The following is a 24,227-nucleotide window of genomic DNA, read 5'->3' as shown; positions in this document are numbered from 1 at the left end:
AGAATAAATATACTTGTATGCGAAGTTGAAAGAAAGAAATAGAAATGATGAATCTTAAGGATTTATTTGTATGCAATACATTTAATCCTCACTTTAAATAAGATTCAGAACTGGACACTATACTGAGGTTAACTGTGGATTAAAGCGTGCTATTGAGGAAAACATCACTAACGTCCGATAGAATTTGAACTGATATTTAGTAAACTATCAAAATTTTTTAAAAAAAACTCAAGATTGTAGTACGAAAAATTAGAATGTTTACATCATACTTTTTTACTATACATCACTATTAGACAGTAACCATATTATTGTCAATATGTGACAATAATACATAGAAAGTATAATAATACAATAGCCGAACAAAAAGTTTAAATTGTTAACGTTTTAAACAGTTTTTTTGGATGGATTGGTAATGTAACTCATTGAGAACATATTCTTCCATAACTTTAATTTTCAATTCGTTGTAGATATTTTTATTTCTGATGGTTTTTACAAAATTAATCAGGAAGTTTATAATATACAATAGTTTTGGCAGAGTTAGTTCGAACGCTTCTTTAAAAATTTACTTATTCAAAAACAGTAGAACAACCAAAATGTTACTCTTCAATCAAAACATAAGAAATAATTTTTTAACAACTGAGGAGTATAAAACGTGTATCTTAATATGATAATATACACTTACTTGAATTTTCCATTTCTTTTATTTCATTTTCTTCCATCCTATCATTACACTTCTCCTCCTGTGTTCCTGGGGAACTCCTTGCTTGTTATCGACGACATTCTTTAGTACGTGGACATTCATTCCAATATAGCTTTTTTCTAAACATTTCCTCCTCTACATCTTCCTTCAAAAAATTTTATCTGGTCATCAAAATAGGACCAGTACGCCGAGCCTGCTTCCCAACTGCACTACACAAACATAACATCAGTAAAAAAGGAGGTAACAAAAAAAAACTGATGGATTTAATAAGAATCAATCTTGAAACGGTTCAGGATGCTCAAATTGGAACTTTTAATGTAAAAAACTTAATTAAAACCCAATGGATGGATAGCTTTAAGGAAACAAGTATTATTTAAAATAAATTACGATTTGTTATTGAACTTGAAGAATTTTTCGGAGAGCCAGATAAAATCCCCAACGGTTATCGCAAGAGAGCCTACCAAAAAAGGCTACGAAATGGAAGTCAAGTAGGGGCAAGAAAAACGAGGTAGTTGGACACGGCTAAGTTGGAATAGATGTTGTGAAAAGATCCAGGTCTCGTTTTAAGGTGTAGCGCCTATGGAAAGAATTACCTATATCTTTTGCCTATGATTCCATGTGACATAATAATATTATGTTAACAGGACATTTTTAAAGGAGTGTCTTAATATTTATTTAAAAATATTTGAATATTTTATTTTAAAAAATACACATATTCTTATATAGTTTATAATTTTTTTATAATTTAATTATATTTCTTACTTGTTACCCACCCCTTTTATGAAGAACGTATATCTGTATATGATTGTAACTTTCATGGTCCCAGTAACTATTGTTACTGTAACTGATCAATAAATATTTCAAGTGATTGGAAGAGAACAAAATAGGGAATTTCCACTTTAAAAAAAAATAAACAGATTAAGTGGAAAGGCATGAATGAAAGCCCGATGGAAATGGAAATGAAAGTGGATGCAAGACCGAATTGGTTTAGGGTTTCGTGCAGTACGTGCAAAATAAAGAACGTTGTATTTCCTATTCTCAGAAGTTGCTATTCTCAGAAGTTGGAGAATAAACTATTTGTTTCAATATTATAATAGTTTAACCACAGCCGGACCACCGATAATCAGATTTTTGCCGCGTGTGGTGTATGAGTCAAGGGCCTTGCCAACGTGTAGGCGGTTTTAAAGGTCATGAAATGAAGGTGGTGGCGGGAAACATGGGAATATCTACCACGAAGCAACTATCGTTTTTGATTTAATTCTTGACCCTGAAGGGAATCGTTGACCACAATGTCGATTTTTTTTTTTTTTTTATTAATTCCAAGGATTCAAACTTGATTCCATTCTTTCCCATCTTGAATAAAACAGTAGAAAGTATTTCCAATTGCATTTATTTAGGAAATACTGCAATACTGAAATTTGTGAAATCTAATTTTCTGGTTCTGCGATTTACTAGATCTAAGTGATTGATTTCTAAAAGTATTCTGTGAAGGCAATTATAATTGTAAATGCAATCGTATCTTTCCTCGTTTTAAGAAAATCGAAAATCAAGTATTTTGCACAGGAACAGTAAGCTAACTAATATGCTACAAATTTTTCTATTAACACATTAAATAAAATCTGTAGCCAAGAACAGAAATCGAAACCATTATCTTAGTTTTACGGACCGCGCCGTTACTGCCATGCTACGATTTTTCACGAACAATCTTCAGGAATTAGAATTAGAAAATATTACATTTTCAACCATACGTTATTTCGCTTTACAGCTCCTGGAGTATTAAAAAAAGTATACAAAAAGTAAAAAGTTAATGAATGTGTACATACATACTTAATCATTTTGGCCTCGAATCCATAAACAGGATTTATTAGAACACTATTTGTCATTTCATCAAATTGGATGAGAACACGGTGCCGGGTACTGTTCTTCAGTCACTGCATACAAAGAGGGCTTTTTTTCTTGATACCTCAAAGGTCAAAGGTTTCCTGCAAGTTAGTTGTCTGTTATCCTTTCCTCAAGTCTCCCAGAGCTCATATAGTAAACCAGCGATTACTGCGCTATCAGGTAAGATGTAAGAGAGTTTCCTTTCCTGTCATAACCACTGTCTTAATAGGAGCTGAACCATCTGAGACATTCACTGGTGTTATTTTCTGATCCTCACTGCCAAATAAAAAAAGCATAAGTTTCCAATGAGCTTTAACAACTGTCAAAAAGAAAAAAAGGTCAAGTTGGGCGGCATGAATACAAGTTTGGTTCGGGTTAAGATCTGCGGGACCTTCAATTGCACCTATTTGCCAATGACTCAGCAGAGACTATAGCATGGACTTGAGCTTGAGCTTGAGTTGTTGAAGAGATGATCGGATCAGACGGGCTACCTCTTTAACCAGGATCTAAAATAAAGTAATCACTTAGTGCTGCAACCATCCGTCCAATAACCAGCCACCCTAGCCACCCTTACCGACCAAAACCTTGGTTTTATAAAACCTGGTCCTACTATCTCTTTGTACCACCATCATACTCACTGGGAATAAAAGGAAAAACTTGGATATTTAAAATAAAACAAATAAAAACCAAGAAAAATTTGAGTTAGTTCGTAAAGTATATTTCTACAAATAGTTTTGAAAATAATTCCTAGTGTCTGCTAATAACGAAAACATTTTAACAGATATCAAGTCAACTTCAGTGGATAGTTTTACTAGTTGGATCAGGAAGTAACTGTCCTACCTGGAATCCCGTCCTAGCAATCAATTTTTAATAATTTAAACTGGAGCAACTACGTAATGCATGCTAACTCCAGCGGCAAACAAGCTTTCACTAAATATATGTGGTTAATTCTAATTAATTTGTTCCTAAAACATAAATTTTTAAATATTCTCTAGATACAATTTTTAAAAAACTACCAGTTGTTTTGCTGACAAAATAGAAGGAATTTCTCTCACCATCATTATTACAACTTATACTAATGATACTGTTAACAATGGATAATTTTTTCACGGAAAAATATTTAAAATATTATCGTAACAAAGTAATTTAGAAGTTATACTTTAAAGAAAAGCATTTATGTTAGCCTGCATAGAATCCTCAAACATCAATTAAATTAAATGTTTTAACAAATAATTACCTAAATAAATATATCTAAAAAAATGTAGAAAAGAAAGCTGAATTCGAAAAAAACTTATCAAGATAACTCTTCGTAAATCTACATTTCCAGATCTAACATACAAACTACAATACTACTATTTTCAGATGATGGTTAACCACTTTTGTGCTTCAAATAGTTTTTAAGAATTTTATACGAAACAGTGGGTAGGAGGAAAAGAGGCCATACCTAGTCATAATATTTTTTTTCTTTTCTATAATTCAATAAGGAATTCTTTAATAATTTATTGATTGGTAAAACTGGTTACCACATTTCCTGTTGATGTTTCCATGATGGAATTATTCAAGGATTTTAGAAACGGTTATTTCCATTAGTCAACATATTATCTGAAGTAAACCATTTCTTGGGCATTTTGTAACCAAGCATGTCCAGTAATATTGAAATAAATGAATAATTACAATTGATTTCTCTTTTTTTTAAAGAATATTTTCCTTCTTTTATTCAATCGTAAAGAAAATTTAACTATGTTTTTAGATGCCTGAGGTGATTAGTTAAGGAGATATTGAAAACTCGAAGTACCATTCGCCTAATCGGATGACATCTGCCTAAGATGACCATTACCAAGCGACACTTAAATAAAGAAAAACGGAGAGAGCATTCACACGAGTTACTTTTTCGAATATAAATATTCCAAAGTTACCAATTTTCTTAAAATCTAAACGTAAAAGATGACTGCCCCATTACCTTTGTAGTACACGTAATAAATATTAAAGTTTAACCATATATAGTTTACATATAGTTTACATATAGTTACATATAGTTTTACAAAACTATGTAACCAAGAACAACTTAAAATATAACATCAGAAACGATTTAAAAAAAATTAAAAGATAAACAAATCTTATTTAATCCATTATACAACTACAATTTTATGATAATTCACAATTTAATAAAATTAAGCTCTGAATATTGCTGATACTTTAGAGAAGTGAGTTTTGTGAGATCCAGCAGTTCCAGTTTGGTGATGGCAGTAAAATCTAACGAGACCTAACTGAACCTCTGCTCAAATTGCATAAATTGAATTTTGTAATGCGTTGAATACTGCAAAAATCAGTAATGTTTGTAAATGCGATACCTCTTAACGAGAAGGGACATAACAATATCATTCTGTTAAGCGCAAGAGCTATTTTGCTGACGAATTTGTGTAGCTCTAAACTATTTTCGTATAGTTTCATTAAATAAACTACGATAAATGAAGCAGGGTGGTCTTACCAGAGTTTCTACTACTATTCTCAACAATGCTCGTATAATTATTATTGATTATTACTAAAATTGCTTTATAGAAAGTTTAAACATTAATGGCTTCCTAATAAACATACACCTCTAAATATCACTTCGAATAATTTTGTCAACTTCAACTAATTATGATTGTGAGTTCAGATGGCGAAAAAAAAAATAATTAGGGATTTCCAAAATGAATAATTTTGGACCAATTAAAATAATTGTGAACAGACGAAAACAGGTGAAAGTAAAGAGTAGATAGTTAAGCAATACAAAACACAATGACAATGATTTGAATAATAATTCATAACGAGTAATGCAAACAATAATAAAGAATTTAATGTGCTAAGTTAGAAATGTGGGTCAAACTTTCAGCTCATAAACTTAACCAATCCAAACTGGCTTTAAAGAATAGTAAATAGTTGTTAGTAGTCGTACAATATTGCTGTTTTTGAAATATTCGCAAAGATTTATAAAAAGTTTTTTATTTGACATCAATGGCTATTCGTAATTATTATTATTATTATTATTTTTTGACACAGGAACGAATCGTCGATAAGAACGACCTGGAACAAAGACTAGATTACTATTGTGCCATCTTTGTTAGAAGTTAATCAAGCAGAACGATTTAATATCTTCGTGTTGGGTCTTGATTGAAATAGAAGGCATTGGCTACGCTATTTTCTTTTAAATTAACTTTTTTCCGTTTTATTATATTATTTATACAAATGCAACTACTAAAGCCGTTCTCTTTTAGCAGAATGAAGTGAATGCAAGGCCATTGTTCGCAGCCAAAATTTTGGGAATTTCTTCGGAAGTAAAAAATATGTAAAAAACGTAACTAGCTCAATTCAAAATCACTACTCTGAACATTTATACTATCACTTAATTTGGATTGAATAAAAAATTCTTTTCAAAGAAGTCTTTAACAGGTTTTAGATCCAAACTGCGAGATCACCCATTTTGTAATTTTTTAAAAATTATACTTTTTTACAAAAGAGTTTAATTACAACAAAATTTTTACTAGTATAATTCTTTGTTGGCTAAAAATAATAAGGAATAATCAAAATGTGCTGGAGACGATAGAGCTCAAAGAATCTATAAATCCCCTATAATTATAATAATGAATGGCGATCCTATTTTCGATTTGTTCCACGTGCAATAAAACAAATTTTTAGAAACATAATAGGAATAATAAACAAATAAAAATAAGTCTACATTTTCCCACGGAGAAATTAAAATAAAAATAAAAACTAAAACGAACAATAAAAAAATAAAAAAAATAAAAATAAGAGAGCTCTGAGTACGTAGCAGACAGAGATCTGAGGCGATATTGCTGGGCAAGCGGTGGGAGCGAGGCGTGTCGCTCTGTATATCTGAGGCGCGCAAGTGTAGAGTAGGTCGGATGAGATTACATCATACAAACAGATCCACATACAATATTCTCTAATTTGGTGGTTTTGCATGACATTCAAAATTTGGGTATCAATATCTTGCTCTCTACAGTTCAGACATCTATTGTGTATTCCGTACAACTGTAGAGAACATTGATTTTTACAACTGGATGAAATATTATCGTTTTAAGTGCTAAATTAGAAAATATACGTAGGTATGTACAGTTCTGTTTATTATTACCTTACCCACATCCTAACAGAGCCCCAGGCTGGAATTTTTAATTCTCTCGCACCACATGCCTAAAAAACTAACCATTTTCAACGCTTGAACTGGTTATTCAGTTTGCCTCTTATTCCGTCTAATTTGTCAATTTTTACACCTGGTTAAAAAGTAGATAATTATATTCTACCAATCAATAATGATCTATCCTCTAGTTTTTTACTCTACTTCTGAGCAGAATAGTAGCTTAAATCACTATTTACAACAGTGCAGAATGCAGTCGAACGTAAGTCAAAAGGACAAATGAAATAAATCTGTCAACACCTAAAACGTTTTGAGCATGCTAGCAAACAACCCGGGTATAGTTAAGACAATGTAAGTGGAAAAAAACCTAGACGAATGGTGATCTACATTTCTATCAATTCTCACATATTCTTGTAAAAGATATTATTGATTTTATATAAATCAAAGAAAAAAGCAAAAAATTGATGTTTTTTTCTACGGTACGTGAAAAGAAAGACCAGAAGTTGAGAAACTGACCATCACAGAAAGGATTGCCACTGAAGTAACAGCGCGTAGGAAAAGGTAGGTAAGACACTACGTTTAGACTTAAGCCGCACTGCTCTTAGTTCTTTCATCCCATTTACCAAGCTCCCCGTGGCATAATTATTACAATTAATAATTAGATAACATTAATACTAAAGATTTGATAATAAAGGTACTTTACATTAAGTATTACGAATCGAATAATTTTTTTTTACCTTCTCTTAACCCCAAGTTCCAGCAGCTCTGAGAAAAAAGGTGCGGTTAAAGATCCCACTAAAGGCCCACTAACAGGAACTTGATGTCAGTAAAATACCAAACTTGTAGAAAATTGAAAGACTGGAAGCGCCACTTTCCTGAAACATATTTTGGTTATTAGCATGTTTTAATAGTAAAAAAAATTACATAAAAATTAATAAATAAGAAAAAAAATATGCATTTGATACTAACTAGAATTCCAAATTTCTGAAAAGTCAGCACGCAATTACTCAAAAAAAATAATTGGGAATTACTAAAAATTTTACTAACGTAAAAAAAATGAAATTCTAACTTCAACTTGACCTTAAAAGCTCAATGTCCAAATAATGAAACATTAAGCCAAGTTTTCAATGACAAAACTGTAATAAGATCATTATAAATGCAACGACCTTAACTAGTCAGCAAACCTAACAGTTTTTTAATTAAAAAATGTTTTGTTGGATTTTGAATATATTCATGGATTTGTTTTCCTTTACAAATTATATGATACTCGTAAATAAAAAAACAAATTTTGAAAAAATAAAAAAATTTATTTAGCCATTCTGGCGACAAATTTCATACTTACGAATATTAAACAGGTTTTAGAACAGTATATACACTGAATGGCTTCTTAAGAGGACACCCTTATACTTCCACTTTCGAGAAATAAGAAACAAAAAATTCAAGAGCTTTAATAAATGTTTCCAGTTATAAATGAACAGCTCTCAAAACACATAGGTTTTAGTGTTATCGCCGTACAGTAGTTTAACAAGTTTAAAATGATTAAATAAATCTAAACTGGTTAGGAAATTGTGGAAGAAAGCGAAATGAGAAATAAACATAAGAAAGTTATGATATAACTGTGGCAAGTATGTGGGACGTGTTTCCTTAGCTAGGAATATAACCCTTCAAGACTCCTACATGATGCTGTTTGTCTGATACCAAAGATGTAGACGCGTACGTCATAGTGTCGACCGGGCTGAGCAATTCATTCCACCTCTTTTTATTCTTCTTTTACACAAATATTTTGTCCTTTTATTCCCGAATATTTTTTTTTTTTTGCTTCATCATCTGTCTCATTTTCTGTAAATTTACACTTTTGAATTATGAAGATCCCCACATCCCCCCTGATAGATTCATCATCGTCATATGTCTGCATTTAAAATTAATTATTTTCAAAATAAATTTGGTTTTTGTTGGGCATGATTATAAAGCAAGTTCTCAGCAATCGAAAAGATTTTTGTATCAGTGTTTGTATCTAGAATGTTGGCATCTAAGTGTGAGTGAGTGGTAATTAAGTTAGTGTTCGCTTTATGAGGGCACGTTAAACCCAAAAAGTTGCACACCATTACTTTAACAGTCAATAGGGAGAAAAAGCCTTACGCCATTTAAAGAGCCTTTGGGCCAAATACAGCAACACAAGTCGAGACTAGAACATAAACGTATTCCCGGACCAGAGCGATCTAAGATCCACAGCTGTTTAAACAAAACGAGCATTAATTTAACAGCTTTATGTTCTCCACTGTTAGCCTATGTTCAGTCCAAATACCCTGAACTTAATCTTCCCACACCTCGTTCTGTCATTAGATTAGTTGTGTCCTCTTTTACCTTAATAACTCTACAAAGAGTTTGAATCTCATTATATGGATAAGGAAGTTGTAGGCCAGGATATCCACATCCTGATCATTCAATGTATCTCTCTCCACAAAAACCTCTACTGATGACACTTGGTTTTAAAAAGTTGGATGTTTTCGGGGGAGGCCATATCTCTCAAACCTGACAATTAGCCAGGCTCTTTAGGGAAATCCCAGAGAAGCAGAATAGGCATTTAGGGATTACCAATCCCTAATACCAGACACCCCCAGTGCCCCAAGGGGGGATTATTCCCTCTTCAACTCCTAATATTTTAGAGAAACAATAGCTAGCAGATCAAAACAATCATCCTCCCTCTTTCAAAGAAAGGGCATACCGTATTTAATGTGCAGGCTTTTTAGAGGTATGATCACAAGCCCAAGTTAAATAATCAAGAAAGATTACTTACTCAGAGGGAGTGTCAGGTTCCTTTCTATCTATACACGGTCACCCCTGTGACATGCATAATTCAGCACGGGTCGAAATTTCTACTGATTGAGCAGAGTTACGAGTTTGTGGGTTCGCCAAAAGCTTCTGTTTTTATGCTGGGATACCCAAAGAAACGCCAATATCCCTGATGAAGTGCTAGTCCTACGTTTTTGGTCCATAAAATAAACAGTTGTGATTCTGCAAGAAATAAATACATATCCATGTTATTTTAAATAACTTAATGCTTTATTATTTTGTACTTGAAAAAATAAATCAAAGTTAATCAACTTATATTTATAAAACGTTTTCACTTTCTCCCTTATAGTTAGTTCCTTAGGGCTATTTTACAGTGATGTAAGGACTTTTATAATAGGAACGAAGTTTAATTAAGTTGATTAACTTCAGGGCTTAAAGTACTGACTTCGGAAACGTGAACATTTCGTAGAGTTTTTCAGTTTAAAAAATTAATAAATAACGTAGTATATTGTTGCAATGAACTTCAAATTGATTTTTGTTACTGTTTCCTATTCAAAATGAGTCACAAGCTATCCTCAGCATATCAGTTCACTCCTTTGCTAACCGTTGTTGAAAAGATAAAAAACTGACTAAAAAGTAGATACTAAGCTTGCGAAATTAGACTGATTATCTATATGGTCACGCACTTCTGCAAGATTACATAAGCGGGCTATAGTTTTCATAATCATTCAGAATGTTTATTTAGGCAAATAAATCTTCCGCGAGCTTTTATTATCTAATGAAAGAAATAACATTTTTTTAAAATCAATTGCCCAAGGACACACAGAAGTTTGAATCTTAGTTCTTCTGGTAACAGTTTTATAATTGTACATTATCAAATAAAATTGAAGAAAATTATACATTTTTTTTCGTGCTCATCTTAACCCTGGAAAGATTTTAGAATTAGTCCGGAAGAAAATACAGCGATGAAGAAATCAATGTCATTGTTCGAATAACATCATGGTTTTGTTTACCTTAAGATATATAAATATTCAATGAGCCAACTACCAAGTGAAACCTAATTTGTGACCATTGTTTAAATTGCACAATACTTAACAATTATAACTTTTGTACTTAGGTTTGTTCTTTTTTTGTTTTTAACTTTCATTATAAAACAATATTGAGATGAGAGACATTTCTAAAAGAAAATAATTTCTTCCGTACGCTAACAAGAAAATCTTTCTCAAGCATGTGAACTGCTTTCGTTAAATGAAAGTAAAACATTCTCTTAGGATCTAACATTAAGTGATTATAGCATAAACTATATGATGGAAAAAATTAATTTTATTTTCGTCGTTTCAAACTACCAATGTTAATATTTCTCGAATTGCACTCAGCTTAGTATTAAGTCAGTTTTAATCTATCATTCGTAACTATCCGATGCAGTGGCGAATTGAGTCTGTACGATTACAAAATGTATACATTTCCTCTCAAAGAAGTTCTGATGAGAGGCATTGGTACCGAGACGTAGAGATTTAATAAAGAAATGGTCTCCAAGAAATATTTCCTCGGAACAGTGTGCTGAAGAAGTCTACATTGAAGGACAGAGCTCTAATCGCATAAAATATATTACGCGCCCCCTTGAGACGGAGCATCCTGGCTAATCTTAATAGAGAAACAATTTTAATAAGGATCAATATTTTCTTTAACCATTCTCCTCTGATACACATTTGTTAAGTTAATTTACAAAATTAACAAAATCCCGTATAACATTTAGAAATTTTTTGAACAATCTCCCTAATACAAAAACAAATTTTATTCGAAATAACCTCACTTATTAAATAATCTTTATTAAGTACATAAGGAATTACTTGTTCTTGTAGAACAATGATTAGGTTGAAAATATAATTTCAAATTAGTTATAGCAAAATAATGGTTTGACATTATAGGTGATCATATTACATTGTTAAAAATTCTTGCGCCCACAGTGGTTATTACAAACTATAAGCGAATTATAACCACCAAATGTCAACTTGATTCATTAGAAACAAAAAAAGACGTTTAGCTAGATTACTAATCGCAATCAATTCTATTTTGCAACGCTTTCTCACATTCAATATGAGACGTTCAACTTAGTTTTGCAATGTATTTCTAAGAAACGTCATTACATATACTTGGATCATTTTTTGTCAATGGAATTTTTATAATTAAATTAATTTACACATACAGTGTGTGTGGCGGCCTGAATTGCCACAAATGTCATTATCATTAATCTTTTCATTAAATATCTGTATGATTTTCGAAAATGGAGGCATTCACTGTAGCAAAAATTTTGTGTAAGTATAATACATATTTATTTCTTACCTTCTTAAATTCTTTAAAGGGTCAGAAGAATCTTCGAAAGTTAAATTTCTGCTTTCAACCACCTTTTTACATGCTCTTACTGCTATAGGCTGGAGTGGTCATTTCTTAGACAATCTTGGCGTACATGAAGAAATCTGGAACTGGTAATTCAAACAAAATATTGACTTATTTACTCAACATACTAAGCATTGTAAAGGTAATAAATGTGTCTAGCATACCCACACTATTATTATTATATCTATTTGGGTTACCATAAATGAACTCTAAACTATATTGGTTTATTATATACATTACAGAGCTACCTTACTTTCTGTAGACCCTACTAAATCGAATCTCAATAGTTGCGATTGCACTAACAAATAATTGCATATTTACTTTAGTAGTTACCACCTAAATAAATCTAAATGTTGATATGGTAAGGCCCCCATCACTGGCCATTATCGTTGATTTTATCCATCACATCAGGAATGTTTTATTGTTCCTGACAGGTTTCTGACTAAAAGAGGTGATTAGCGAGTTCCACATGACTTGAGTATCACCAACACTCGCCTTCACACTAGATTTTTTGCTTATAAAATATTAGGACCACTAATTAATTAATCAATGAGAACTTAAAAAAAAAAAACGCTAAAAAATAATTGAAGCAAATAACGAATTCTATTTTCTGATTAATTTGGTACGCATTTAAAATCAGAAAGCAATTATTTGAATAGGCGTCTATTGTACAAAGTTTTAACCTTAAAATATAATCTTACAAAAATTATTAGTACCTAAGCTCTTGACATTGACTCGTATAACAATTTTAATATTTATATAATCATGGAATAATGAATTAAACATTCGTTATGCAGATATAAGTGTATTTTTTATGCACGTATAATTTTTAATTTAATCTTTCAACTATAAGCAGCAGATATGTATCTCCCAGAAGACATAATTAATAAAATAAAATCCGGCATATAAAATTATATTTATGTAACATAAAACATAAAATAATTTTGAGAATTTATATACCAATGAATGTACTAGTGCTCGTTTTGTAATTGAGTTCCTTCTTATATAGTTTTATGACATTATTAGGACATTAGCTGTTAAGGCAGCATTGTGCAGTGTACTATACTTCTTCTCACCCTAATTATTTAACTTGATGAAGCATTTCATCTCTTTAAATTAATTATATAACCAATTTTAAACTCCCAGGGATTGATTGTTTGGAAAGAATTAATTACCCAAGAATATTCGTTCGTTTTACTCCTTGTAATGAAAAGATATTTAAAAAAAAGTAACTTGCCATTTCTTGATCTTTCCAAGTATTAAAAATGTCTAGCGCAAATTATGAGATTATATTTAGTTTAAATAAGAGAGAAAAACATTATTTAATGGAAGGAAATTATTTAATTCTTTAACACGGGAAAACGAAGGAAACAAAGTACAGATTTTTATTTTTAACAAATTACATATAAACTAGGGTAAAAAATGCGCAATTTGTGGCAATTGTAATGTATAATTCCCCTAAATTTTCATTAAACCGGTTAAATATAGAACATCTGCCCACCTTCTCTGAGGTATCTGCTAAATTTTGAGAATATCAATTGTTACATTTTCAGTTCTATTATTTTTAATATTTTTTTCTGTCCGTTAGTTAGGAAACCTTTGTTTTTCCACCGTTCATTTTTCATAAAACTTCATACACCTGAGATACTTCTTATTGCTAGATATTGAAAGAAATAGCTTCGTTCATTGTCTGTCTTTATTTTTTCAGTTCATAAAGTTACAAGCGCTATCTTACCGTACCTGTTACAGAAATACAAATTAAAACTGTCGCTTGAATTTTGATCAACCCTTCAGAATGACTGGAACAGTAATTCTCATCTTAGAAAATCATTTACTTTCTGTACGAAAGTGCAGAACTCGAAAACAAAAGTCAACTCACATCTATGAGATTGTAGGTGAATATTCAAGAAATAGACTAAAATGGAATTTGACAAAGTACAATGAAAGAATTTCCTATTGACATGCGATGTAATTTCCTTGATATTAAAATAGAAAGGTAAGCTGGAACCACAAAGCAGGATCAAGAAAATGAAAGATATTTTCCAATATTTTGTTCTGCTCTATTAAAATTTACTATCATGCTATTTCTATTTTGATTTAAATAACAGTTTTGTAATAAATAATGAATAAATCTTTATTACCTTTTTTATTGCATTTTGCCAAATGAAGTAAACTTCCTACACCACTAAATTTCGTTGTTACACTAATGATCACTGGACAAAGACTGTCCATTTAACATCACCGCAACTCCGTTGTAAGACGGCCATTAATTTTCAGCGCAAAATCCGGAGTTCATCGCTTTTGAGAGTAACCTACCAGAAAATATAATAATTTGCTGAAACCGATAGCCCTTATTGAGGTTAAACTGAAATCATTTTCCTCATGAGTGAATTTTTGCCCGTGAAATGATAGAAAATTTCTCCTTGAATTCCGAGTTCACAGCTGTGGGCCAAATATTCGAGTTATAGTTCTCTTTCAGGAATCCTAGACACCCTGACTGTTTTGGAACGTTTCGTCTAGTAATAATGGTTAATGTAGGATACGTTTTCCATCGCGTTTGCTCCAAAAAATCCTTTACTCCTTTGATCGACACTAATTTTTCCATATAGCAGGTGGTATCAATATGGCAGGTGTATCGATAGATTTTCTTTCGTTAAATGTAGAAAAGTTTTAGATTCATTATCTTATTTTCAAGATTTATCTAAGTCTAAAGGCGCCATAAAAAGGCATAACAAACAACTTTTAAGATCATACACTTGACTATAAAAACACTGATACAATTTAAAAACAAGCAAAACACAATAATTTAACTTCCAATTAACATTTCATTATGCACCATTATTAAATATCCGTAACCTTTATCGTCGATATAAAACTTCACATAAAAAGATCATTTTGTGCAAAAAGAAATACGAATAAATTTTAAAGTTCATCCTATGTTCAACTCTCATCCCGTAATATTCTTGGATTTTCAAGGGTGACATTATCTTACCTTGATCTTTATTTTTAAGCTACATTTTAGATTTAATTTAAATCTTACAACGGATATCCACATTATGTGGAATGATCAATTTAAATTGGAGCTATTGAGTTTTATTTTTGGGAATAACAATTATTCTAATTATATAAATACGTTACAGATTATTTTATAAATTACATTAAAATTCAGTTTGTTTTTATAAAAAAATAAATAATTAACAACTAGAAATGCTTGCCATTTTCATAAAAATGATAATCATATCACGATTCTACAATTAATTTAATAAATATTAAATTTTATATTTATTTTTTAAAATCAAAAGAACTAAATAATTTGTACGCTAAAAGGAATTATTAATGCCCCAAAGTGGATAAAAAAGTGTAGGTTTAACTTTAATTATTTAACAACAAAGAAAGCAACTTTATATTCTGATAACATAATTCTATGCGAGTTCTTAATGAATTGCTTGAAATTTTTAATTTGCACTATTAACGGCGTAAAAGTTCAACTGGTATTTTTAGGCAAACAGATTTGTTGGAAATAGTTTCACAACGGAGTTAATTTAGGACATAAAAAGTTACTGGTTAACATTTTTTTCAGAATACCCGGATCCTGATGCAAAGTTTCTACATGATTTCTTTTCTTATCCTGTTTTTTAAGAGCACTGAATTTTATTTTTGACTTTTTCTATCGTTTTACATTAATCTCTAAACGTTTACTGCATACAATAAGTAACTCTAGGAATAACCACTACACATCGTGATTTACAAAATAAAAAACAGAAAAATTTTGAAATAACTTTTAATTTCCTAACGTGGATAAATAAATCTGCGTTAAACTAACAGCATAGAAGAAGTTTTAAATTATTTTCTCATTAACTCAAACCACACGGTAATTGATTTAACTCTAAAAAAATGTGATACTACTCGCTAATTCCACATGAAACAATCCTAGGTAAATTAAAATTCAATCGAAGAAAAGTAATAGTATATGCGAATATTGGGCAATTAGAAAGGATGGTCTGAGAAGAAGAGGGATTAGAGAAACAAAGAGATTTGAAGTTAATTAAGGAGCATTTGCTATTCGTTGACAGTTTTTTGATTGTTTTCTGTAGAAATATGTTATCATGTGTCGCTGAGATCCACTTTTCCATTGGTTCTTACTGCCCAGGCTGATCAGCTTTTTATCAATTAGTCCTAGTTAGTGGTATTAACTACTTAACTTCCAAGTTCTTTCTGGTTATATCTCTAAGTTAGATGATTGTCAATGAAGAATTAGTGGTTCGGCTCTTTACAAATCGAAGAACAAGTTATCTGCATAAATAAATGTAAACCACTGATATGTGATAATCTAGAAAGCCCACTAGGAGAGGATGAATTAACTAATTTGATGGAAGCAACAAGTAGAAAATTCTAGAATTACAATTTTAAAATAAGATATTTAATCAAATCAAAAATGACAGGCATGCAATTAGGTCGAAGTACCGCTACAGTAAAGCTCGGTCAAAGGACCTTCCACTCCAGGAGTATAAAAAACCCGGACTCCCGATACCTGGGTTCCATTCGGCCACCGTCTATGCTATGTGTTACTTTTCTGTAAAACCACTAGTTAATACTAATTTTAATTTGCCCATATGTTACACTTACTGTACTTAATAAAATTAAGTTCAAGTCATATTATAATATTCACAATTAAGTCATTATTCCCCTTACTCTCTAGCATCTAATTTATTAATACTTTGCTTTTGGGAAACTTAATTACGCTAAACTTCTTCAGAACAGTGCTTTTCAAAGTTAAATTGATAGAAGCTGCAGTGGTTGTTGACAGCAGATAAGCTAATTGAACTTTATATAGTCGAACAGAATTGTGTAGAAAACTAGATTAATCGCATAACCATTTTGTTAAGAAAAACAAAGTTTCTGAACATGGATGCAGGTTGTACTAATTCATTTCGGTCTTTTTAATTTATATTTTAGCAGTACTAATTGCCTCAGTTCATTAAATGTAATTTTGGATTTATAATTGCAAGTACAATTACATTTTATGCAACTGTAATTTTTTTTTTTTACTTATTTCGTCGCTTTCAACGAACCAAGAAAGAAAAAATCTTATTTAGGAGTGGCCTGAATGTTAAAAAAAAAGAACAAGTTTTTTCTTTAGAATACAGTGTTTGTTATTGCTTATGTTTTCGTGCGTTTTTGCTGAAATTTATCAGCTACCACAAAATATAAATTTTACTATTTCTATTAGTTTTCTTACTGAGTCTTGTCTTGTAAGTACAGAGCCTAGAGCTAATTAAAATTACCCAAAATGGGAATGTAGTAGATTGGCCGTAAAACAAAATCCATTGAGCCTATACGCTCCACCAGAAACCGATTGTCTACGCCAACATGAAGACAGGCTAGCATCGAAGTATTTGGTTATAAGGCACTAAAAAATAATATCAGAAAGAAAAACGGTAAAAGAAAAGATGGCCAGCAATTCTAATTCAAAAAACTCGTTTGGACCAGTTCGGGAAAGAAAGCAATTGCCTTTTTTGGGGCAGAGCCACAGGTACACAGGACCAACAACAAAGATCTAAAGACGTTGAGCAAGAATTAAAAGTTCAATTCGAAATAGATGAGTATTTAATAACCAACAACGGACATTATAAGATTTGGCTAACTACACTACCAAAAAATAAAAATAAATAAATAAAATAATAAAACAAAAAAATCAATTACTTCTCTTTTGTCCTATGGACCTTCACATCCACAGATCAATCAAAAGAAATTGAATTTAGTTGAAGTTGTGCTCAGAAGGCCTCTATATCTAAGGAACGTTCATAGTTTAATTGAATTCTGAATTGTGACAGCAAATTGCTGTCTGTTATTACGAGTCTAATAATAATGTCTAATAATGTGATTAAAACATCGCTAACATGATCTTTAATATATATTTCTAAATAGCAATAACATTGTAATTTAATTTAAAAGACATCCACAATGACAACATAGAAATGAGAAAATGACTTATTATGAATAATAAATTAGATACATATGTAAGTTGCGAGCGCGATGTGTTTAAAGTTTAAAAGCACTAGCTTTAAAATAAGAAGTTCAAACTAATTATTATCTACCAACTTCATGAAGTTGGCCATCTTATGTTGTTAAGTTGAAATCTTAATTGGTGTTTTTCAGGTTTATAAAGTGGCAGTTGGAAAAATTAATTTCTAAGATAACTAAATAAGACTTTCTACCTTATCCTTTGATAATTTCTTTATCAATGTTGATCCAGTACTTTTTTCACCACAAAGGCTTTACTGGACTATTATTATTATTATTTTTATCAAGCCTATGTTTAACCAGACCATCTGTGACCCAGATTCAAACTTACATATCTTTAAAAGTCCCTGATAATATCTTAATTTAATGATTAGCTTTATCATACTTACTAGTGGAAATTAATTGGTTGATTTGTTCTTTAAGATAGAAAACATAATTTTCAATAAGATTAAAAAATACTTCTTAACAGATTAAATAAAGGAACAAAAGACTTACAGATCTCACAACCCATCTTTTTCTTTTACCACAAGATCAGTCTACTGTTAGGACTCTGGATACCAATAAAATTCCCTGCTATGACGTATTTTGCTTACCAGTGTATAAAAAATTCGATTGACATATATCGAAATTTTACTCTAACTTAATCAAAATTTTAACTCAATTTAAATTTTAGAGTTAATTTCTTGTGAGTAGATATTGATCTAGGAAATTAGTGAATAATGGGGTTCATACGATAAGCAATTTCACTGTTGGATACAGTGTTTTTTTATTAGAATGCACGCATGCGCAGTTAGCATCTATCATCGTTTGAAAAACTAAGACTAATTCGCAATACTTGTCTGAAGTTGAATTGGAGCTCGGTAGTATTTTGATGGCAATCGCACTTTTCCAGAAATTTCAGAATGTCACGAAGTGAGTATTTTCTAAAAAAAAAAAAAAAAAATAAAATACCCTTTATAAGTTATGGACACATTCTTATGTTGAACTAAAAATCTTTCTATTACAGATTAATGGTTGCTGTCTGTGAAAGAATGTTTTCTTAACTTGTAAGGGACGATGCAATTCAAATCACTTGATAGCTGTAGGTATGCGAGATTATTTTATAATAATAACTGATTAAACCTTTAGCAAGATTAAGTTGCAATATAGTTCTCTTAAGCAGTATTTAAAGTTACGTTTAATTTGTCAATAAATTGCTTAAGAGATAAAAGAGATTGTTTCTCATTGTGTCAGTAATTATTAACCAAATTGTTTTATTGTTTGTTTTAAAAAGAAGTTTTTTTTTATTGTTTAGTTTCTTCATAATGGAAACCAATGATCACACTTAATAGTGGCAATTTTAGTGTGTTGAGACATTTTTTCTAACCAACACTTCGGTTAAGACACCTGAGGTTATTGGCGCCCGGTGTTAGTCTCCAGACAGTGTTCTCTCGTTATAGACAAAACTGCCCTTCACCGGACAGTGATTTGTAAGAAGCTCCTAGGAACAGAAAATCTAAGGTAAGCAGCTGAATTAGAACCCAGCATCTCCGCGTTGAATTCAGTAAATGCTAACCATTGAGCTTTCCTGTTAAGGTCAACAGTTATTCTTTGAAACATTAGTCCAGAAAACTTTATTGAAGAGGAGTTCTTAGATGAGGAGAAGAAGTTAAGCTCCTATAAAGTGCTGTTTCTTGATATACGGATTTAACATCTCTATAATTTATGAGTATGAAATCTCTAGCCAGAATTACGACTTACAAGAATATCAGTAAACAGAAATGCTATCGTACATTAGAGATTTTTCGAGTTTTTCATCGACAAACGGTTCTATTTGAATTTGGACGAAACACATATGTGGCGAATCGCTTGGGCTTAGGAAACAAAAAATGTTTTTTTAAGAATATTTTTAAAAATGTGATGTTGGTAGTGTCCTTTAATAACTACGACACATTGATCACATAAGTTACGGTAAGAAGTCGTCCTAGAATTCACATCAGATGTTTTATTTTTTCTGCTCCACATTCTTTTTCTGTTTTTACATAAAAAATTTCTGTAAAACTGTGATGACAGTTTTACCTGTGTTTTTTTTTTCTATTGCAGTTTTATTTTATATATTTCAAATATATCCTTGGTTATTGCTGTTTATAAAAGTAAGAAGTCTTGTATTACGAATGAGATTTGTAATGTCCAAGGATAATGTATGATATTTCGCTTAAATGTGGGGAAAACTCACGTTTTGGAATAATTCAATTATTTTCTGTGGTAAACTTCTTTAATAGAATTTGGTTGTTGTATTCACTAATTTTTATATATTCAGTTGAACAAATTTGGTAAGAGATAAGTTTTTTCTTCTTTAGATGCACTTAAGGAGCGTAATTTTTGCACCAAAAAAAAATTATAGAGTAGTAATAGCGTTACAATTTTTATTTGAAAGAATAAACCATTACAATATTGTGGTCGGATTAGTCCTTGGTTGCGTTTTCTAACTATAATAATATTGATCTTCGTTTTAAATTGTGTGGAATTTAAATGAACGCATAGATCCGAGTCAGCAAAATATTAGGATTCAGTCGTCATTTTTAAACTAAGGAAATCATCTCAAATTCTAATGTTCAATAAAAATAATATAAAAAATAATGCTTGTTCCTGGTATTTGGTGATGTTTTTAAAATATTATTAACGAAGCTTTTTTGCCTCTTTTCTGGTCCCAAAACGAAAAGCTGTTCAAGAGGTTTAATCTATGGGGTTTTGTCGGCATTATTCTTTCTTTTTTTTTATTTACCAATTGATTGTTTGAAATGAAAAACTATTAATTCTCTGACGTTAGTATTTATGACTTTTATTCAAGGGCAGACTACAGAACAAAGTCATGAATGCCAGTCTAAGCCAGCCGACAGATGTTCCTGAAGGATCCGTCTTGGAAAGTAATTGATTTGTAGAACTTTCCCTCATCCCCTGTCGTTCTTTAATTTTTTTAACGTTGCTAAATACTCCTATGAAATGAAGATTTATTGGAACTAATTGCCCTTCTTGCGTACACTCATTTACCAAATACTCTTCCAAATATCACCTGTACCGGGATTTGGAGGTAATTTTACGAAGTAAATTTCAAGGATATAGATTTAGTAAACGCATGTGCATGCGCTAATGTAAATTTGAACATAATTTAATAAATAATGCAATAAATAAACCTTCCATACAGTCGGTTTATAATGCACATATTTTTAGTGGATCCATTAAATATCCAACTAATAAGAATAATATTCAAATAAATTTTTGTATTTATTTACAATTCCTTGAACATGGTCAACTTGATCTCACGTTCTACATTACTAATGAGAGTGCATGTATTAAAATCTAAAAAAGTATTACAAGGTTCGTAGAATCTTCTGGAATATATTTTTCAGAATACGTAGGATTTCTTTGTTTTTATCTCTTTTCAAAATAAAGGGAATTTTGTTTTCACCTTATTTCGCAACACCCAAATATTTCCTCAATTAATGCCTTTCTTGCCATAGATCTCACATCTCAGACTCGCATCACGATCAGACATGATGTAAGAGACCGTTACCTCTTCAGCTGTTACAATCTCTATAAGATCTGAACAATCGTCTGTGGGGTATCCAGTAAAGAACAAATCTAATTTATCCAAGTAGAATTACGTGAAAATAAAATAAGAGATTGGCACATCCGATAAAAAGCCCATGTATAGGCTCACTGCTAACTCCAAAAAGTTTTAATATATAATTTTATTCTTGCAAGTATTTTATAGCCAATACCTATCTGTCACAGAAACCTCTTTAGACACCTTTATTAGTTGAATTCATGTTATGTAGAATAGTGAAAGTATTGCCAGTTTCAGTCTCAGTGAAATGGTTTGCTCTCGACTTACATTGTGAAGTCTTCTGTTTCTTCGTGATTGATCCATCCAAGAGGGAATAGTAATTTCCAATTTCAGTCACATTGAATATGTTCGGTCTAATAACTTACATCCTGCATTGTGGAGTACTATTTTTCTTGTTTGGTAACAGATTGATTCAATCAATCATTAAATTTAATTCAGGTTCAAATTTTATTTTTTAAAAATGTTCTGTTTAAAAGTCAAGCTTTGTCTTCTCATAGAACAGTGTAAAAATGGCTGTCTAAAACCCTTGTTATATAATCACAAGATTTTTTTAATTAATAACGTAGTATTTGAATTAATTCTTCTTAATGAGTATTATTATAAAGAAACAATGTGGCTAATAATGATGTAGTAGCATGTAAACATAGTAGAGAAAGTGGAGCATTGCGCATACATTGTGGTAAACCACACGATTATACCGGTTGGTATATCTGTAGATGTACGAGTAAATTTCGCACATCTAGCACCGTCAAATGGAGTAACTTGAGTGGTATTTTCAAAATATAGACAATTTTATTATTATCTTAGATTAAATTAGAGATAGACATATAAGTATACTATCAACATATATTTCCACACAAAAGCATATTCCCTTTGGCGAGTTATATGGTTATCAAAACTTAGGCGGGGGTTAGCCGGAATTATTTTGGGCGAGATATCCACAGGCGTTTCGTGTCTTATCAGTCACAACTGTTCACCAAATCCTAACCATGATTATTTTTCTATAATATATATATATCTTTTCCTCGGTTCTAGGAAATATACCTAACTCTACTATTCAAAATATTACGTCAGCAATGTGAAATGTTAAACTGCTTGTTAGTAAGATTTGCTTAAAATCTTTTCAATAACATTTTCATGTGCTCTATCTAATGTCAAGTTATGGGATTAATAAGATTGTTTCACTATTGTCTAAAACTTTCTTAGAGGAAAAATTAAGAACTAATTAACTAACTAAATTATGGAATTATTAATTAAAAATTTAAGAACTTTTACTTGTTTTTCGCGGTAGAATAATGTAATCCAGCTGATTTTCTATTTTTTGTATTTATCGAAAAATGCAGGTTTTGAAATTCTCTGAGCTCGAGATCTCCACCGTTTCCGGTGTTCCTTCAAAAATCACTTGCTCCACCTCCGTTCTACAACGTTGGTTAGGATACAGGGATTATAGGCTGAGGAGTCATTGTAATCGTCACAGTTCCTTCCTTTGCTGTTTCATTAGCAAGTTCGTTACCCGGAATCCCGGAATGACCAGGGGACTAAGCAACGGAAACAGTATTCAAAGCTCCTAACTAATTGAGAACAACATTGCAAGAATTGACCAAAATTTCTTACTAGGAGAAGCCAGATCTTTAATTGTAGCCAGGTGATCTGTGAAAATGAATGGAAGTGCTGGTAACTCACTACAACTATCAATCCCATTAGTGAATTGTTAAAAAAGATCGAACTAAGAAAGGTCGAAAATGATTTTAATATTTTCCATGAAACTAGCTCCGTTGCTCATCGCATGTGTGCAGTTCTAGAACTTGTATTTGGAACAATTTTTCAGTAATATCCATCCAGAGGCAGTTCTGGGGAGTGGTGGAGATTAGCTCTCTAAGTAGTAAAGTGGACAAATTAAACTGGCGACATAATGTGCTTAGCCTTCTCATTTTGGTTTCAAACTTTTTTTTGGTAGATTACAGGATTTTAGTGGAGTTCTGGGGGAAGTTGAGACAACTCTCGTCCTTTAACTAACAATTTATAACAAATATTTGCAGTCGACAGAAAACCTTATGATTGTTTTTACTGGATTTAATTTTTTTAACATCCCGACTATATCTGTATAGATATTTTTAAAGCTTAATTTCAAAAATATAACCGGATATTTATGTTTCCATTTTAGTCGCAAAGGGGAAGTAAAAACTGGTTGCAGCCGTTAATCTTGTTTATGAATGAAAGAGACAACGTTTTGCATCTTCAATTTCAATTAAAAACGTAATTATGATTAAATAATTACTATAATAACCTGTATTTTTATGAAGTCATATATAATTTTTTTATAAAAATATTTATTGTAACATAAGTTTTATTAATTGAGAGGAGTGTGCTCAGAGAATTTCACCTATTAGCCTCGATATATTTTACAACTCGAAGGAAGTTCAACTAATTACTATCTGTGTTTCAATCTTAACAGCTAAAAGTAATTCCAATTACTTCTGGAATGGAAACCGGTTAATGTGGCTGTTAACTGAACTGTATAACCTGTAATTTGATAACATTTTGCGCACAAGGCCTAACTTCAAACTGCGCTCTGTTATTGTTTGAACTGTAATCAGAATTTAGGCTGTGCGCAAACGTGCTCATTTTTTTTATTAGCTACACTCAAAGGATCAATTTTGACATAGCGCGCAGAACTTTAGCAAATTCGG

General features: G+C 31.1%; 2 long non-coding RNA genes across 6 annotated transcripts in view; one reads left to right on the top strand and one right to left on the bottom strand.

The window, feature by feature from the left end:
• Window positions 1–18,571, bottom strand: part of LOC141458257 (uncharacterized) — a 45,362-nt gene extending 26,791 nt beyond the window's left edge. Inside the window, exons 1-6 of one of the 5 annotated variants that reach the window (XR_012460852.1) lie at window positions 18,426–18,571; window positions 11,853–11,992; window positions 9,514–9,731; window positions 7,454–7,591; window positions 2,524–2,857; window positions 683–909 (exon numbers count right to left, since the gene is read on the bottom strand). This is a non-coding gene — a long non-coding RNA (uncharacterized lncRNA). Of the gene's footprint in view, window positions 1–682; window positions 910–2,523; window positions 2,858–7,453; window positions 7,592–9,513; window positions 9,732–11,852; window positions 11,993–18,319 lie in introns of all 5 variants that reach the window. The other 4 variants (XR_012460851.1, XR_012460854.1, XR_012460853.1 and 1 more) reach the window with 4 other exon arrangements.
• A 126-nt stretch (window positions 18,572–18,697) lies between these two features.
• On the top strand, window positions 18,698–20,915 carry LOC141458258 (uncharacterized). The gene is made up of 4 exons (XR_012460856.1): window positions 18,698–18,842; window positions 18,937–19,015; window positions 19,225–19,430; window positions 20,761–20,915. It is a non-coding gene; the product is annotated as an uncharacterized lncRNA (long non-coding RNA).
• Window positions 20,916–24,227: the final 3,312 nt, after the last annotated feature.

The sequence above is a fragment of the Rhodnius prolixus genome, unplaced genomic scaffold, assembly GCF_049639745.1.
Source record: "Rhodnius prolixus isolate KJV_2025 unplaced genomic scaffold, Rpr scaffold_5, whole genome shotgun sequence".
Classification (NCBI taxonomy): Eukaryota; Metazoa; Arthropoda; class Insecta; order Hemiptera; family Reduviidae; genus Rhodnius; species Rhodnius prolixus.
The sequence above is the reverse complement of the archived record's forward strand: the minus strand, read 5'-3'. Positions and strand labels throughout refer to the sequence as shown.